At 46.5% G+C, this 17,415-nt stretch overlaps 1 long non-coding RNA gene and 1 pseudogene across 4 annotated transcripts; both read right to left on the reverse strand.

The window, feature by feature from the left end:
- Nucleotides 1-1,801: 1,801 nt before the first annotated feature.
- The window catches only part of LOC127922800 (WASH complex subunit 5-like), a 42,006-nt pseudogene continuing 26,392 nt past the window's right edge, over nucleotides 1,802-17,415 (reverse strand).
- On the reverse strand, nucleotides 2,151-5,641 carry LOC127922799 (uncharacterized). Of its 4 annotated transcripts, none has more exons than XR_008112380.1 (4): nucleotides 4,620-5,641; nucleotides 3,736-3,979; nucleotides 2,704-3,505; nucleotides 2,151-2,383 (listed from the first exon to the last, which is right to left on the reverse strand). It is a non-coding gene; the product is annotated as an uncharacterized LOC127922799 (long non-coding RNA). The 4 variants fall into 4 exon arrangements; XR_008112378.1 differs by having other exon boundaries at nucleotides 4,458-5,641; XR_008112379.1 differs by lacking the exon at nucleotides 4,620-5,641 and having other exon boundaries at nucleotides 3,777-4,176.

Here is a 17,415-nt window from a genome sequence, read left to right on the forward strand (position 1 = left end):
GCCTAATGTTCCCTGGTCATCATCTCTGGGCCCTGTTCAGTGGGAGCCTAATGTTCCCTGGTCACATCTCTGGGTCCTGTTCAGTGGGAGGCTAATGTTCCCTGGTCATCATCTCTGGGTCCTGTTCAGTGGGAGGCTAATGTTCCCTGGTCATTATCTCCCTGTTCAGTGGGAGCCTAATGTTCCCTGGTCATCATCTCTGGGTCCTGTTCAGTGGGAGCCTAATGTTCCCTGGTCATCATCTCTGGGTCCTGTTCAGTGGGAGCCTAATGTTCCCTGGTCATCATCTCTGGGCCCTGTTCAGTGGGAGCCTAATGTTCCCGGTCATCATCTCTGGGTCCTGTTCAGTGGGAGGCTAATGTTCCCTGGTCATCATCTCTGGGTCCTGTTCAGCTGGAGCCTAATGTTCCCTGGTCATTATCTCTGGGTCCTGTTCAGTGGGAGCCTAATGTTCCCTGGTCATCATCTCTGGGTCCTGTTCAGTGGGAGCCTAATGTTCCCTGGTCATAATCTCTGGGTCCTGTTCAGTGGGAGCCTAATGTTCCCTGGTCATCATCTCTGGGTCCTGTTCAGTGGGAGCCTAATGTTCCCTGGTTATCATCTCTGGGTCCTGTTTAGTGGGAGCCTAATGTTCCCTGGTCATCATCTCCTGTTCACTGGGAGCCTAATGTTCCCTGGTCATCATCTCTGGGTCCTGTTCAGTGGGAGCCTAATGTTCCCTGGTCATCATCTCTGGGTCCTGTTCAGTGGGAGCCTAATGTTCCCTGGTTATCATCTCTGGGTCCTGTTCAGTGGGAGCCTAATGTTCCCTGGTCATCATCTCTGGGTCCTGTTCAGTGGGAGCCTAATGTTCCCTGGTTATCATCTCTGGGTCCTGTTTAGTGGGAGCCTAATGTTCCCTGGTCATCATCTCCTGTTCACTGGGAGCCTAATGTTCCCTGGTCATCATCTCTGGGTCCTGTTCACTGGGAGCCTAATGTTCCCTGGTCATCATCTCTGGGTCCTTTTCAGCAGGAGCCTAATGTTCCCTGGTCATTATCTCTGGGTCCTGTTCAGTGGGAGCCTAATGTTCCCTGGTCATCATCTCTGGGTCTTGTTCACTGGGAGCCTAATGTTCCCTGGTCATTATCTCTGGGTCCTGTTCAGTGGGAGCCTAATGTTCCCTGGTCATCATCTCTGGGTCTTGTTCACTGGGAGCCTAATGTTCCCTGGTCATTATCTCTGGGTCCTGTTCAGTGGGAGCCTAAATGTTCCCTGGTCATCATCTCTGGGTCCTTTTCAGTGGGAGCCTCAAATGTTCCCTGGTCATAATCTTTGGGTCCTTTCAGTGGGAGCCTAATGTTCCCTGGTCATCATCTCTGGGTCCTGTTCAGTGGGAGCCTAATGTTCCCTGGTCATCATCTCTGGGTCCTGTTCAGTGGGAGCCTAATGTTCCCTGGTCATCATCTCTGGGTCCTTTTCAGTGGGAGCCTAAATGTTCCCTGGTCTTAATCTTTGGGTCCTTTTCAGTGGGAGCCTAATGTTCCCTGGTCATCATCTCTGGGTCCTGTTCAGTGGGAGCCTAATGTTCCCTGGTCATCATCTCTGGGTCCTTTTCAGTGGGAGCCTAAATGTTCCCTGGTCATAATCTTTGGGTCCTTTTCAGTGGGAGCCTAATGTTCCCTGGTCATAATGACTGAAACAGGGAAGGTACTTCCTGGATTTGTCTCAGTAATCATTTTATGTTTTAAAAAAGTTTTCCATTGTATAACCTAATGAACAGAACCCTGGTAAGAATCCTTCCTGAGCTGTTGATACTTACCCACAATACCTTTGACGGGATTGACAGAGCTCAGCATGGCTTTAAAGACATCCACCATAGCCTTGTCTCTCAGGATGGTCTTCTGGAACACCGACAGGAAGTTCTAATGGAACCAAAACAAAAACCCTTGTCGTGTTACGGAACCTTGAAGGGGAAGCAACTAACAAACTGCACCACGTGAATGATTCTAAATTACAAATCAAATGTATTTATAAAGCTGATATCTCAAAGTGCTGTACAGAAACCCAGCCTAAAACCCCCAAACAGCAAGCAATGCAGGTGTAGAAGCACGGTGGCTAGGAAAAACTCCCTAGAAAGGCCAGAACCTAGGAAGAAACCTAGAGAGGAACCAGGCAGGCTATGAGGGGTGGAGATTATAAACCTAGAGAGGAACCAGGCTATGAGGGGTGGAGATTATAAACCTAGAGAGGAACCAGGCTATGAGGGGTGGAGATTATAAACCTAGAGAGGAACCAGGCTATGAGGGGTGGAGATTATAAACCTAGAGAGGACCCAGGCTATGAGGGGTGGAGATTATAAACCTAGAGAGGAACCAGGCTATGAGGGGTGGAGATTATAAACCTAGAGAGGAAGCAGGCTATGAGGGGTGGAGATTATAAACCTAGAGAGGAACCAGGCTATGAGGGGTGGAGATTATAAACCTAGAGAGGAACAAGGCTATGAGGGGTGGAGATTATAAACCTAGAGAGGACCCAGGCTATGAGGGGTGGAGATTATAAACCTAGAGAGGAAGCAGGCTATGAGGGGTGGAGATTATAAACCTAGAGAGGAAGCAGGCTATGAGGGGTGGAGATTATAAACCTAGAGAGGAACCAGGCTATGAGGGGTGGAGATTAGAAACCTAGAGAGGAACCAGGCTATGAAGGGTGGAGATTATAAACCTAGAGAGGAAGCAGGCTATGAGGGGTGGAGATTATAAACCTAGAGAGGAAGCAGGCTATGAGGGGTGGAGATTATAAACCTAGAGAGGAACCAGGCTATGAGGGGTGGAGATTATAAACCTAGAGAGGAACCAGGCTATGAGGGGTGGAGATTATAAACCTAGAGAGGAACCAGGCTATGAGGGGTGGAGATTATAAACCTAGAGAGGAACCAGGCTATGAGGGGTGGAGATTATAAACCTAGAGAGGAACCAGGCTATGAGGGGTGGAGATTATAAACCTAGAGAGGAACCAGGCTATGAGGGGTGGAGATTATAAACCTAGAGAGGAACCAGGCTATGAGGGGTGGAGATTATAAACCTAGAGAGGAACCAGGCTATGAGGGGTGGAGATTATAAACCTAGAGAGGAACCAGGCTATGAGGGGTGGAGATTATAAACCTAGAGAGGAACCAGGCTATGAGGGGTGGAGATTATAAACCTAGAGAGGAACCAGGCTATGAGGGGTGGAGATTATAAACCTAGAGAGGAACCAGGCTATGAGGGGTGGAGATTATAAACCTAGAGAGGAACCAGGCTATGAGGGGTGGAGATTATAAACCTAGAGAGGAACCAGGCTATGAGGGGTGGAGATTATAAACCTAGAGAGGAACCAGGCTATGAGGGGTGGAGATTATAAACCTAGAGGAGGAACCAGGCTATGAGGGGTGGAGATTATAAACCTAGAGGAGGAACCAGGCTATGAGGGGTGGAGATTATAAACCTAGAGAGGAACCAGGCTATGAGGGGTGGAGATTATAAACCTAGAGAGGAACCAGGCTATGAGGGGTGGAGATTATAAACCTAGAGAGGAACCAGGCTGAGGGTGAGATTATAACCAGAGGACCAGGCTAGAGGGTGGAGATTATAAACCTAGAGAGGAACAAGGCTATGAGGGGTGGAGATTATAAACCTAGAGAGGAACCAGGCTATGACGGGTGGAGATTATAAACCTAGAGGAGGAACCAGGCTATGAGGGGTGGAGATTATAAACCTAGAGGAGGAACCAGGCTCTGAGGGGTGGAGATTATAAACCTAGAGGAGGAACCAGGCTCTGAGGGGTGGAGATTATAAACCTAGAGGAGGAACCAGGCTATGAGGGGTGGAGATTATAAACCTAGAGAGGAACCAGGCTATGAGGGGTGGAGATTATAAACCTAGAGAGGAACCAGGCTATGAGGGGTGGAGATTATAAACCTAGAGGAGGAACCAGGCTATGAGGGGTGGAGATTATAAACCTAGAGAGGAACCAGGCTATGAGGGGTGGAGATTATAAACCTAGAGAGGAACCAGGCTATGAGGGGTGGAGATTATAAACCTAGAGAGGAACCAGGCTATGAGGGGTGGAGATTATAAACCTAGAGAGGAACCAGGCTATGACGGGTGGAGATTATAAACCTAGAGGAGGAACCAGGCTATGACGGGTGGAGATTATAAACCTAGAGAGGAACCAGGCTATGAGGGGTGGATATTATAAACCTAGAGAGGAACCAGGCTATGAGGGTGGAGATTATAAACCTAGAGGAGGAACCAGGCTATGAGGGTGGAGATTATAAACCTAGAGAGGAACCAGGCTATGAGGGGTGGAGATTATAAACCTAGAGAGGAACCAGGCTATGAGGGTGGAGATTATAAACCTAGAGAGGAACCAGGCTATGAGGGTGGAGATTATAAACCTAGAGAGGAACCAGGCTATGAGGGGTGGAGATTATAAACCTAGAGGAGGAACCAGGCTATGAGGGGTGGAGATTATAAACCTAGAGAGGAACCAGGCTATGAGGGGTGGAGATTATAAACCTAGAGAGGAAGCAGGCTATGAGGGGTGGAGATTATAAACCGAGAGGAGGAACCAGGCTATGAGGGGTGGAGATTATAAACCTAGAGGAGGAACCAGGCTATGAGGGGTGGAGATTATAAACCTAGAGAGGAACCAGGCTATGAGGGGTGGAGATTATAAACCTAGAGGAGGAACCAGGCTATGAGGGGTGGAGATTATAAACCTAGAGAGGAACCAGGCTATGAGGGGTGGAGATTATAAACCTAGAGAGGAACCAGGCTCTGAGGGGTGGAGATTATAAACCTAGAGAGGAACCAGGCTATGAGGGGTGGAGATTATAAACCTAGAGGAGGAACCAGGCTATGAGGGGTGGAGATTATAAACCTAGAGAGGACCCAGGCTATGAGGGGTGGAGATTATAAACCTAGAGAGGAACCAGGCTATGAGGGGTGGAGATTATAAACCTAGAGAGGAACCAGGCTATGAGGGGTGGAGATCATAAACCTAGAGAGGACCCAGGCTATGAGGGGTGGAGATTATAAACCTAGAGAGGAACCAGGCTATGAGGGGTGGAGATTATAAACCTAGAGAGGAACCAGGCTATGAGGGGTGGAGATTATAAACCTAGAGGAGGAACCAGGCTATGAAGGGTGGAGATTATAAACATAGAGAGGAACCAGTGCACTGTGTGTTTGTTGAATGATAAGGACCGGCGTTGTCTCGAACAGAAAAGTGAAGCTACGAACGACAGTATCTGTATTAAAATATAACAGCCCACTGATATTGACCTCAATATCATGATTGTTTTAAGTCAAAATGGGACAACCTGGTTAAATGAAAAGGTTAACCTGGTTAGATTAAACAGGTTAACCTGGTTAATTGAAAAAGTTAACCTGGTTAAACTACAAAGGTTAAATTAAAAGGTTAACCTGGTTAAATTAAAAGGTTAACCTGGTTAAATTAAAAGGTTAACCTGGTTAAATTAAAAGGTTAACCTGGTTAAATTAAAAGGTTAAATTAAAAGGTTAACCTGGTTAAATGAAAAAGGTTAACCTGGTTAAATGAAAAAGGTTAACCTGGTTAAATGAAAAAGGTTAAATAGTTGTTAGGACTGCGGAAGTACATTCCATAGCATCCTAACAGAGTAGTGTTGATAGGCTGGCAGGCTGGGTTTCACAACATAATATCACGTGACCTGCAGTTCCTTGACCATCATGAAGCAGAGCAGCCTGTCCAGCCCGTTGAGGCCGAAGGTCCCCAGGGTGTCCTGTATCTCAGAGAACAGACGGTTGTTGGTCACCTCCTGGTGGGTCTTCAGGTCGTACCAGGTGTTCAACTGGTCCATGTAACACGTCGCCCTGGGAAACACAGGTAACAGGTGAAGGCTTTGCATGAAGACATATTAAAAGCACTGAGAAGAGAGTATACCCCCCAAAAAACAGACTTCCTCTACCATGTTTACGCCATTAAAGAACACCAACGCTACCTTCCATAATTAAATCTTCAAATAGCCACCCTTTGTCTTGATGACTGTTGGGAAAAGCATTCCAGGTGAAGCTGGTTGAGAGAATGCCAAGAGTGTTTGAAGCTGTCATCAAGGCAAAAGGTGGCTATTACATTTTTTTTTGTCAGGTTAGTATATGATTCCATGTGTTATTTCATAGTGTTGATGTCTTCACTATTATTCTACAATGTAGAAAATAGTTTTTTTTTTAAATAAATAAATACCCTTGAATGAGTAGGTAGTGTAGATACAAGCTAACAGACTGATGCCACCAAGGTGACATGGAGAGAGATACCTACTTGGGGTCTGTGATGCGGAGGATCTCTCTACAGAGTCGTCCGATGAAGGTGGCTGACTCATCGACCGCGGGGAACTTGGGTATGGGGATATGGGTCGACTGGTAGACACTCTGCCAATCCTGAATCTAAGAAACACAAAGAGGTGAACATTAGCCGTTTAAATAGTACGTATATTATTGAAACCAGAGCTCTCCCAACCCTGTCTCTGGAGAGCTACTCTCCTGTAGGTTTTCAATCCAACCCCCAGATATAACTAACCTGATTCAACCAGCTAATATATGCTGTATATAGCCTCTCTGCTGTATATAGCCTCTCTACTGTATATAGCCCCACTACTGTATATAGCCTCTCTGCTGTATATAGCCTCTCTGCTGTATATAGCCTCTCTGCTGTATATAGCCTCTCTGCTGTATATAGCCTCTCTGCTGTATATAGCCTCTCTGCTGTATATAGCCTCTCTGCTGTATATAGCCTCTCTGCTGTATATAGCCTCTCTGCTGTATATAGCCTCTCTGCTGTATATAGCCTCTCTGCTGTATATAGCCTCTCTACTGTATATAGCCTCTCTACTGTATATAGCCTCTACTGTATAGAGCCCCTCTACCGCGTATAGAGCCCCTCTACCGCGTATAGAGCCCCTCTACCGCGTATAGAGCCCCTCTACCGCGTATAGAGCCCCTCTATCACGCGTATAGAGCCTCTCTACCGCGCCCTCTACTATAGAGCCTCCTCTACCGCGTATAGAGCCCCCTCTACCGCGTATAGAGCCCCTCTACCGCGTATAGAGCCCCTCTACCGCGTATAGAGCCTCCTCTACCGCGTATAGAGCCCCTCTACCGCGTATAGAGCCCCTCTACCGCGTATAGAGCCCCTCTACCGCGTATAGAGCCCCTCTACCGCGTATAGAGCCCCCTCTACCGCGTATAGAGCCCCCTCTACCGCGTATAGAGCCCCTCTACCGCGTATAGAGCCCCTCTACCGCGTATAGAGCCCCCTCTACCGCGTATAGAGCCCCTCTACGCGTATAGAGCCCCTCTACTGTATAGAGCCCCTCTACTGTATAGAGCCCCTCTACCAGTATAGAGCCCCTCTACCGCGTATAGAGCCCCTCTACCGCGTATAGAGCCCTCTCTACCGCGTATAGAGCCCTCTCTACCGCGTATAGAGCTCCTCTACCGCGTATAGAGCCCCTCTACCGCGTATAGAGCCCCCTCTACCGCGTATAGAGCCCCCTCTACCGCGTATAGAGCCCCTCTACCGCGTATAGAGCCCCTCTACCGCGTATAGAGCCCTCTCTACCGCGTATAGAGCCCCCTCTACGCGTATAGAGCCCCTCTACTGCGTATAGAGCCCCTCTACTGTATAGAGCCCCTCTACCGTATAGAGCCCCTCTACCGTATAGAGCCCCTCTACTGTATAGAGCCCTCTACTGTATATAGCCTCTTACTCATTTTCCACCATCATTTGCAAATAAATTCATAAAAAATCCTACAATGTGATTTTCTGGATTTTTCTTCTCATTGTGTCTGTCATAGTTGAAGTCATGTGACTATATATATAGAAAGGGACACAAGGAATCAACCAGACCCAGTGAGAAAGAGGTCATGTGACTATATAGAAAAAGGGGACACAAGGAATCAACCAGACCCAGTGAGAAAGAGGTCATGTGACTATATATATATAGAAAAAGGAGATACAAGGAATCAACCAGACCCAGTGAGAAAGAGGTCATGTGACTATATATAGAAAGGGGATACAAGGAATCAACCAGACCCACTGAGAAAGAGGTCATGTGACTATATATATAGAAAGGGGATACAAGGAATCAACCAGACCCACTGAGAAAGAGGTCATGTGACCATATAAAAAGGAAACCTTGGATGCGTAGGAATACAACCTGCCCACTGAGAAAGAGGTCATGTGACCAGATCTTCAGGCCGTATAAAGGGGATACAAGGAATCAACCAGACCCACTGAGAAATCCATGGGGCCGCCATCTCCTTGTGACTATCACTGGTCTGTACCAGGTGATGAGAAATGAATCATATTCTGTAACACCACTTCAGCTTCAAAGAGGTCTGTGACTAGGTGATGAGAAATGACATTAATATTCTGTAACACTCCTTCAGCTCGAGAAAGAGGTCATGTGTACCAGGTGATGAGAAATGACATACAAGGAATCAAGAAGAAGTAGTGAGAAAGAGCGTCATGTGACTATATATATAGAAAGGAGATACGAGGAATCAACCAGACCTTGTGTAGAAAGAGGTCATGTGACCAACTCCTTCCTGAAAGGAGATACTTGGGATCCACCTGAAGACCCAGTAAGAAAGAGGTAAGACATGTGACATTTTATCAAATATAAACATATATTTTTATTTTAGGAATCTTTATTTAACCAGACCCACTAAGAAAAGGTCATGTGACTATATATAAAGAAAGGCCTATACGAGGAATCAACAGACCCAGTGAGAAAGACTGATCTTTTTACCTGGTGAGCTCATATTTGATCTAGCAATATACTGGCCCAAGGAATCAACCAGACCCACTGAGAAAGAGGTCATGTGACTATATATAAAAAGGGGTCAAAACCTTCTTCCCCAGTGAGAAAGAGTTCACTCCTGACTATAGAAAAGAGATTTGCAATCAACAGACCCAGTGAAAAGAGATTCTGCCAGAACATCAGGCCGTGGAGGGAAATGAACCAGATCCTGGTAATGTGACCAATAGAAAGGGGTACGAGGAATATGATCCACTGGAGGTTGTCATCTGACATTCTCATATGATGAAAGGACATAAAATCAACTGGTCTGTACCAGTGTGAAGAGTCATTGACATCAGAGTTATCAAGGAATCACCCCCAGTTGTTCAACTAAATGTGACTATGAACCAGGAGATGAGAAATGACCCACTGAGAAAGAGAGATTGTGGGTTTTCATAAGAACTCAAGGAATCAACCAGACCCACTGAGAAGGGAAGTCATGTGACTAAAACCTAGAAACGCCCTCCTTCGAGATATCATTCAACTCACTGGTCTGTACCAGGTAATGAGGAAATGGACATTAATGGTTCTGTTACACTCCTGCTCCAGAACGTTGCCAACTCTCCTGCCAGTCTTCAGGCCAGGTGATGAGAACTTTAATCTTATTACTGAAGACCGGTAGTGAATCCATCCATGGTGAGCCGCCATAGCTTCAGCAGCTCAAACTGTACCAGGTTATGAGAAAGACATTAGTATTCTGTAACACTCCTTCAGCTTCATCTCACTGGTCTGTACCAGGTGATGAGAAATGACATTAATATTCTGTAACACTCCTTCAGCTACATGCAACTCACTGGTCTTTACCAGGTGATGGAAATGGTAATATTCTGAAGAATAAGTACTTTGTGTAGAGAGCACAGGCTACTATCTCACCTTAGCCTTGGGGTTATAGATAAGTCCTTTTTGTGTAGAGCGAGGCTACTCTTCTCACCAACTCCTTCCTGATACCATCTTCCCAGGAGCTGCTTGGGATCCACCTGAAGACACAACATTTAAAAAGGTAAGAAATGCATTTAAACACACATTTTCTCAAATATAAACCATATTTTTATTTTATTTTAATCATTACAATTTAACTAGGCTGAAGTCAGTTAAGAAAAAATATTGACTGCTATTTTACAATATTACTAGGTCTATAAGAGTTTAACAGTGGGATAACAGCTCTTAAATTTATTTTGTGGTGCCCCGAATGACAGTTAATTACATGTCAGCTCAGTCCAGGTTATATTAATTACGGAGAAAATTATTTTATAGAATAGCATGTCATATCACAACGCATCTAACCACTAGGCCACACTGCCGTCAATATATCTAAAAACAACAGTTGCAAAAAACAGTTTTAGCTTTAAAAACGACCTTGATGATTCCAACCAGCGTCGCCTTCATCATCAGAATCCCTTCAGTAAAGATGGAGATGGCGTGGGTGAGTTTGGTAACCTGTGAGAAAATCAGGAACAAAATAAAAAGTCCTGGACACCAGCTGTAGAAAACCTACTACTCTCTCACAGAACGCGCTCACAGGACGGTTTCTCACAGGACGCTGCCTTCACAGGACGCTGCCTTCACAGGACGCTGTTTCTCACAGAACGCGTTTTCACAGGACGCTGCCTCTCACAGAACGCTGCTCTCACAGAACGCTGCCTCACAGGACCTCACAGTGACGCTCAGACGCTGCTCACAGGACGCTCACAGGACGCTCTCACAGAACGCGCTCTCACAGAACACTGCCTTCTCACAGAACACTGCCTCTCGCAGAACACTGCTGCAGAACACTGCCTTCACAGAACACTGTTCCTTGAGCCAGAGAGGAACGGTTGGGGGAGACAGTGAGCATCTGCTCCCTCTGCTCAGTTAGGGGCCAGGAACCAGGGAAACTTCTGGCTCCTAAGTTATAGTCACTACTATCGGTCCTAGTTATAGTCACTACTATAGTCCTAGTTATAGTCACTACTATAGGTCCTAGTTATAGTCACTACTATAGGTCCTAGTTATAGTCACTACCATAGGTCCTAGTTATAGTCACTACTATAGGTCCTAGTTATAGTCACTACTATAGGTCCTAGTTATAGTCACTACTATAGGTCCAGAACTATAGGTCCTAGTTATAGTCACTACTATAGGTCCTAGTTATAGTCACTACTATAGGTCCTAGTTATAGTCACTACTATAGGTCCTAGTTATAGTCACTACGTCCTAGTTATAGTCACTACTATAGGTCCTAGTTATAGTCACTACTATAGGTCCGCTATAGTCACTACTATAGGTCCACAGTTACTACTATAGGTCCTAGTTATAGTCACTACTATAGGTCCTGAGTCCTAGAGTCACTACTATAGGTCCTAGTTATACGGTCCTAGTTATAGTCACTACTATAGGTCATAGTTATATTACTACTATAGGTCCTAGTTATAGTCACTTCTATAGGTCCTAGTTATAGTCACTACTATAGGTCCTAGTTATACTATAGGTCCTAGTTATAGTTAGGTCCTAGTTATACTATAGGTCCTATGCTATAGTCACTACTATAGGGTTATAAACTATAGGTCCTGGTTATACTATAGGTCCTAGTTATAGTCACTACTATAGGTCCTAGTTATAGTCACTACCATAAGTCCTAGTTATAGTCACTACTAGTCCTAGTTATACTATAGGTCCTAGTTATAGTCACTACTACTATAGTCACTACTATAGTCCTAGTTATACTATAGGTCCTAGTTATAGTCACTACTATAGGTCCTAGTTATAGTCACTACTATAGGTCCTAGTTATAAGTCACTACTATAGGTCCTAGTTATAGTCACTACTATAGGTCCTAGTTAGTCACTACTATAGGTCCTAGTTATAGTCACTACTATAGGTCCTAGTTATTATACTATAGGTCCTAGTTATAGTCACTACTATAGGTCCTAGTTATAGTCACTAATTATAGGTCCTAGTTATAGTCACTACTATAGGTCCTAGTTATAGTCACTACTATAGGTCCTAGTCACTACTATAGTCACTACTATAGGTCCTAGTTATACTATAGGTCCTAGTTATAGTCACTACTATAGGTCCTAGTTATTCACTACTATAGGTCCTAGTTATAGTCACTACTATAGGTCCTAGTTATAGTCACTACTATAGGTCCTAGTTATAGTCACTACTATAGGTCCTAATATCACTACTATAGGTCCTAGTTATAGTCACTACAATAGGTCCTAGTTATAGTCACTACTATAGTTATACTATAGGTCCTAGTTATATATCACTACTATAGGTCCTAGTTATACTATAGGTCCTAGTTATAGTCACTACTATAGGTCCTAGTTATAGTCACTACTATAGGTCCTAGTTATAGTCACTACTATAGGTCCTAGTTATAGTCACTACTATAGGTCCTAGTTATTCACTACTATAGGTCCTAGTTATAGTCACTACTATAGGTCCTAGTTATATACTATAGGTCCTAGTTATAGTCACTACTATAGGTCCTAGTTATTATACTATAGGTCCTAGTTATAGTCACTACTATAGGTCCTAGTTATACTATAGGTCCTAGTTATAGTCACTACTATAGGTCCTAGTTATACTATAGGTCCTAGTTATAGTCACTACTATAGGTCCTAGTTATACTATAGGTCCTAGTTATAGTCACTACTATAGGTCCTAGTTATAGTCACTACTATAGGGTCCTAGTTATAGTCACTACTATAGGTCCTAGTTATAGTATAGGTCCTAGTTATAGTCACTACTATAGGTCCTAGTTATACTACTATAGGTCCTAGTTATAGTCACTACTATAGGTCCTAGTTATACTATAGTTATAGTCCTAGTTATAGTCACTACTATAGGTCCTAGTTATACTATAGGTCCTAGTTATAGTCACTACTATAGGTCCTATACTTATATAGTCACTACTATAGGTCCTAGTTATAGTCACTACTATAGTTATAGTCCTAGTTATAGTCACTACTATAGGTCCTAGTTTATACTATAGGTCCTAGGTCCTAGTTATAGTCACTACTATAGGTCCTAGTTATAGTACTACTATAGGTCCTAGTTATAGTCACTACTATAGGTCCTAGTTATACTATAGGTCCTAGTTACTTATAGTCTAGTTATAGTCACTACTATAGGTCCTAGTTATACTATAGGTCCTAGTTATAGTACTATAGGTCCTAGTTATAGTCACTACTATAGGTCCTAGTTATAGTCACTACTATAGGTCCTAGTTATAGTCACTACTATAGGTCCTAGTTATAGTCACTACTATAGGTCCTAGTTATAGTCACTACTATAGGTCCTAGTTATAGTCACTACTATAGGTCCTAGTTATAGTCACTACTATAGGTCCTAGTTATAGTCACTACTATAGGTCCTAGTTATAGTCACTACTATAGGTCCTAGTTATAGTCACTACTATAGGTCCTAGTTATACTATAGGTCCTAGTTATACTATAGGTCCTAGTTATAGTCACTACTATCGGTCCTAGTTATAGTCACTACTATAGGTCCTAGTTATACTATAGGTCCTAGTTATAGTCACTACTATAGGTCCTAGTTATACTATAGGTCCTAGTTATAGTCACTACATCTGCCATTTAGCAGATACTTTTATACAAAGACCCTAACAGTCATGTGTGCATACATTTTTCTATTGGGAGGCCCCAGCGGGAATCAAACCCGCAACCTTGTCGCCATGGCGCCATGCTCTTCCGACACACAGAGACCATAAGCCGTCTCTAAAACGACCTCTGACCTCGTAGCGAGCCCCCAGCTGGGCGTAGTCCTTCAGCTTGTCCTTGTCCAGTCTGGTGGGAACCTCCACGATGGCATGGATCTGCAGCTGGATGATCTTAGCCAAGGAGGTGAACATGCTCTCGGGGATGATCTGTAACACCTAGTGGAGAGTAGAGGAGACAACATGCTCTCAGGGATGATCTGTAACACCTAGTGAAGAGTAGAGGAGACAACATGCTCGGGATGATCTGTAACACCTAGTGGAGAGTAGGAGACAACGTGCTCTCAGGGATGATCTGTAACACCTAGTGGAGAGTAGAGGAGACAACGTGCTCTCAGGGATGATCTGTAACACCTAGTGGAGAGTAGAGAGACAAATGCTCTCAGGGATGCTGGTGGAGAGTAGAGGAGACAACATGCCTCAGGGATGATCTGTAACACCTAGTGGAGAGTAGAGGAGACAACGTGCTCTCGGGGATGATCTGTAACACCTAGTGGAGAGTAGAGGAGACAACGTGCTCTCGGGGATGATCTGTAACACCTAGTGGAGAGTAGAGGAGACAACGTGCTCTCGGGGATGATCTGTAACACCTAGTGGAGAGTAGAGGAGACAACGTGCTCTCGGGGATGATCTGTAACACCTAGTGGAGAGTAGAGGAGACAACGTGCTCTCAGGGATGATCTGTAACACCTAGTTAGAGGAGACAAGCTCTCAGGGATGATCTGTAACACCTAGTGGAGAGTAGAGGAGACAACATGCTCTCTGGGATGATCTGTAACACCTAGTGGAGAGTAGAGGAAACAACATGCTCTCTGGGATGATCTGTAACACCTAGTGGAGAGTAGAGGAGACAACGTAGAGGAGACAAACTCTCAGGGATGATCTGTAACACCTAGTGGAGAGTAGAGAGACAACGTGCTCTCAGGGATGATCTGTAACACCTAGTGGAGAGTAGAGGAGACAACGTGCTCTCAGGGATGATCTGTAACACCTAGTGGAGAGTAGAGGAGACAACGTGCTCTCAGGGATGATCTGTAACACCTAGTGGAGAGTAGAGGAGACAACGTGCTCTCAGGGATGATCTGTAACACCTAGTGGAGAGTAGAGGAGACAACGTGATCTCAGGGATGATCTGTAACACCTAGTGGAGAGTAGAGGAGACAACGTGCTCTCAGGGATGATCTGTAACACCTAGTGGAGAGTAGAGGAGACAACATGCTCTCAGGGATGATCTGTAACACCTAGTGGAGAGTAGAGGAGACAACATGATCTCAGGGATGATCTGTAGTGGAGAGTAGGAAACAACGGGGACTGGGGGTAGAGAGTAGAGACTAGGGGATCTGGGGGTGGAGAGTAGAGACTAGGGATCTGCTGGGGTAGAGACTAGGGATGATCTGTAACACCTAGTGGGGTAGAGAGGCTCAGGGATGGGGGGGTAGAGGAGAGACTAGGGATCTGACTAGTGGGGTAGAGAGCAAGAGACTAGGATGATCTGCTGGGAGAGAGAGGAGACTAGGGATGATCTGCTGGGGTAGAGAGCTCTCAGGGGAGACTAGGTGCTGGGGCAGAGAGAGTAGAGACTAGGGGACTAGTGGGGTAGAGAGTAGAGACTAGGGGCAGAGAGTAGAGACTAGATCTGGCTAGTGGGGCAGAGAGAGTAGAGACTAGGGGCTGGGGGTAGAGAGTAGAGACTAGGGGGCAGAGGAGACAACTAGGATCTGCTGGGGTAGAGAGAGCTCTCAGGGAGAGACTAGTGGAGGTAGAGAGCAGAGACTAGGGATGATGATCTGTAGAGGGAGAGTAGAGACTAGCAGGGACTGGGGGTAGAGTAGAGACTAGAGGTGGCTGGGGGTAGAGAGTAGAGACTAGGGGACTGGGGGTAGAGAGTAGAGACTAGGGGGCTGGGGGTAGAGAGTAGAGACTAGAGGGCAGAGAGACTAGAGACTAGAGGGGGCTGGGGGGTAGAGAGTAGAGACTAGGGGCTGGGGGTAGAGAGTAGAGACTAGGGTGCAGAGAGTAGAGACTAGGGGCTGGGGTATAGAGTAGAGAGTAGAGACTAGGGGCTGGGGGTATAGAGTAGAGAGTAGAGACTAGGGGGCTGGGGGTATAGAGTAGAGAGTAGAGACTAGGGGCTGGGGGTAGAGAGTAGAGACTGGGGCAGAGAGTAGAGACTAGGGGGCTGGGGGGTATAGAGTAGAGACTAGGGGGCTGGGGTTATAGAGTAGGGGCAGAGAGTAGAGACTAGAGGCTGGGGGTAGAGAGTAGAGACTAGGGGCTGGGGGTAGAGACTAGGGGCTGGGGGTATAGGGGCTGGGGGGTAGAGAGTAGAGACTAGGGGACTGGGGGTATAGAGCTAGAGAGAAAGTAGAGACTAGGGGCTGGGGGTAGAGAGTAGAGACTAGGGGCTGGGGGTAGAGGTAGAGACTAGGGAGAGTAGAGACTAGGGGGCTGGGGGTATAGAGTAGGGGGCAGAGAGTAGAGACTAGGGGCTGGGGGTAGAGAGTAGAGACTAGGGGCTGGGAGTAGAGAGTAGAGACTAGGTGGCTGGGAGGTAGAGAGTAGAGACTAGGGGGCTGGGGTAGAGAGTAGAGACTAGGGGGGGAGTAGAGAGTAGAGACTAGGGGGCTGGGGGTAGAGAGTAGAGACTAGGGGGCTGGGGGCAGAGAGTAGAGACTAGGGGCTGGGGTAGAGAGTAGAGACTAGGGGGCTGGGGGTAGAGAGTAGAGACTAGGGGCTGGGGGTAGAGAGTAGAGACTAGGGGCTGGGGGTAGAGAGTAGAGACTAGGGGGCTGGGGGTAGAGAGTAGAGAGACTAGGGGGCTGGGGGTAGAGAGTAGAGACTAGGGGCTGGGGGTAGAGAGTAGAGACTAGGGGGCTGGGGGTAGAGTAGAGACTAGGGGAGGGGCTAGAGGGTAGAGAGGGGGCTGGGGGCAGAGACTAGGGGAATGGGGGTAGAGAGTAGAGACTAGGGGCTGGGGGTAGAGAGTAGAGACTAGGGGCTGGGGGTAGAGAGTAGAGACTAGGGGGTAGAGAGTAGAGACTAGGGGGCCAGGGGTAGAGAGTAGAGACTAGGGGCTGGGGGTAGAGAGTAGAGACTAGGGGCTGGGGTAGAAAGTAGAGACTAGGGGGCTGGGGGTAGAGAGTAGAGACTAGGGGCTGGGGGGTAGAGAGTAGAGACTAGGGGCTGGGGGTAGAGAGTAGAGACTATGGGAGCTGGGGGTAGAAAGTAGAGACTAGGGGCTGGGGGTAGAGGTAGAGACTAGGGGAATGGGGGTAGAGTAGACTAGGGGGCTGGGGTAGAAGTAGAGACTAGGGGACTGGGGGTAGAAAGTAGAGACTATGGGGCTGGGGGTAGAGAGTAGAGACTAGGGGCTAGGTAGAGACTAGGGGGCTGGGGTAGAGAGTAGAGACTATGGGGCTGGGGGTAGAGATTAGAGACTAGGGGGCTGGGGGTAGAGAGTAGAGACTAGGGGGCTGGGGGTAGAGAGTAGAGACTATGGGGCTGGGGGTAGAGAGTAGAGACTAGGGGCTGGGGGTAGAGAGTAGAGACTAGGACTGGGGTAGAGGTAGAGACTATGGGGCTGGGGTAGAGAGACTAGGGGGCTGTAGAGAGTAGAGACTAGGGGGCTGGGGTAGAGACAAGGGGGGCTGGGAGCGTAGAGACTCCGGGATCATACCTTTCTGACGTAGGTCACAGTTCCTGGGGAGTAGAACTGAGAGACACTGAGCAGATCTGGACTGTTGGCCTGGTTGATACGCAGCAGAGGCAGGTCCAACGCAGACGCCAACTGGAAACACGGATCAATAACAACACGCGTTACAGACCGCAT

The sequence above is a fragment of the Oncorhynchus keta genome, unplaced genomic scaffold, assembly GCF_023373465.1.
Source record: "Oncorhynchus keta strain PuntledgeMale-10-30-2019 unplaced genomic scaffold, Oket_V2 Un_contig_27104_pilon_pilon, whole genome shotgun sequence".
NCBI classification, from domain to species: Eukaryota; Metazoa; Chordata; class Actinopteri; order Salmoniformes; family Salmonidae; genus Oncorhynchus; species Oncorhynchus keta.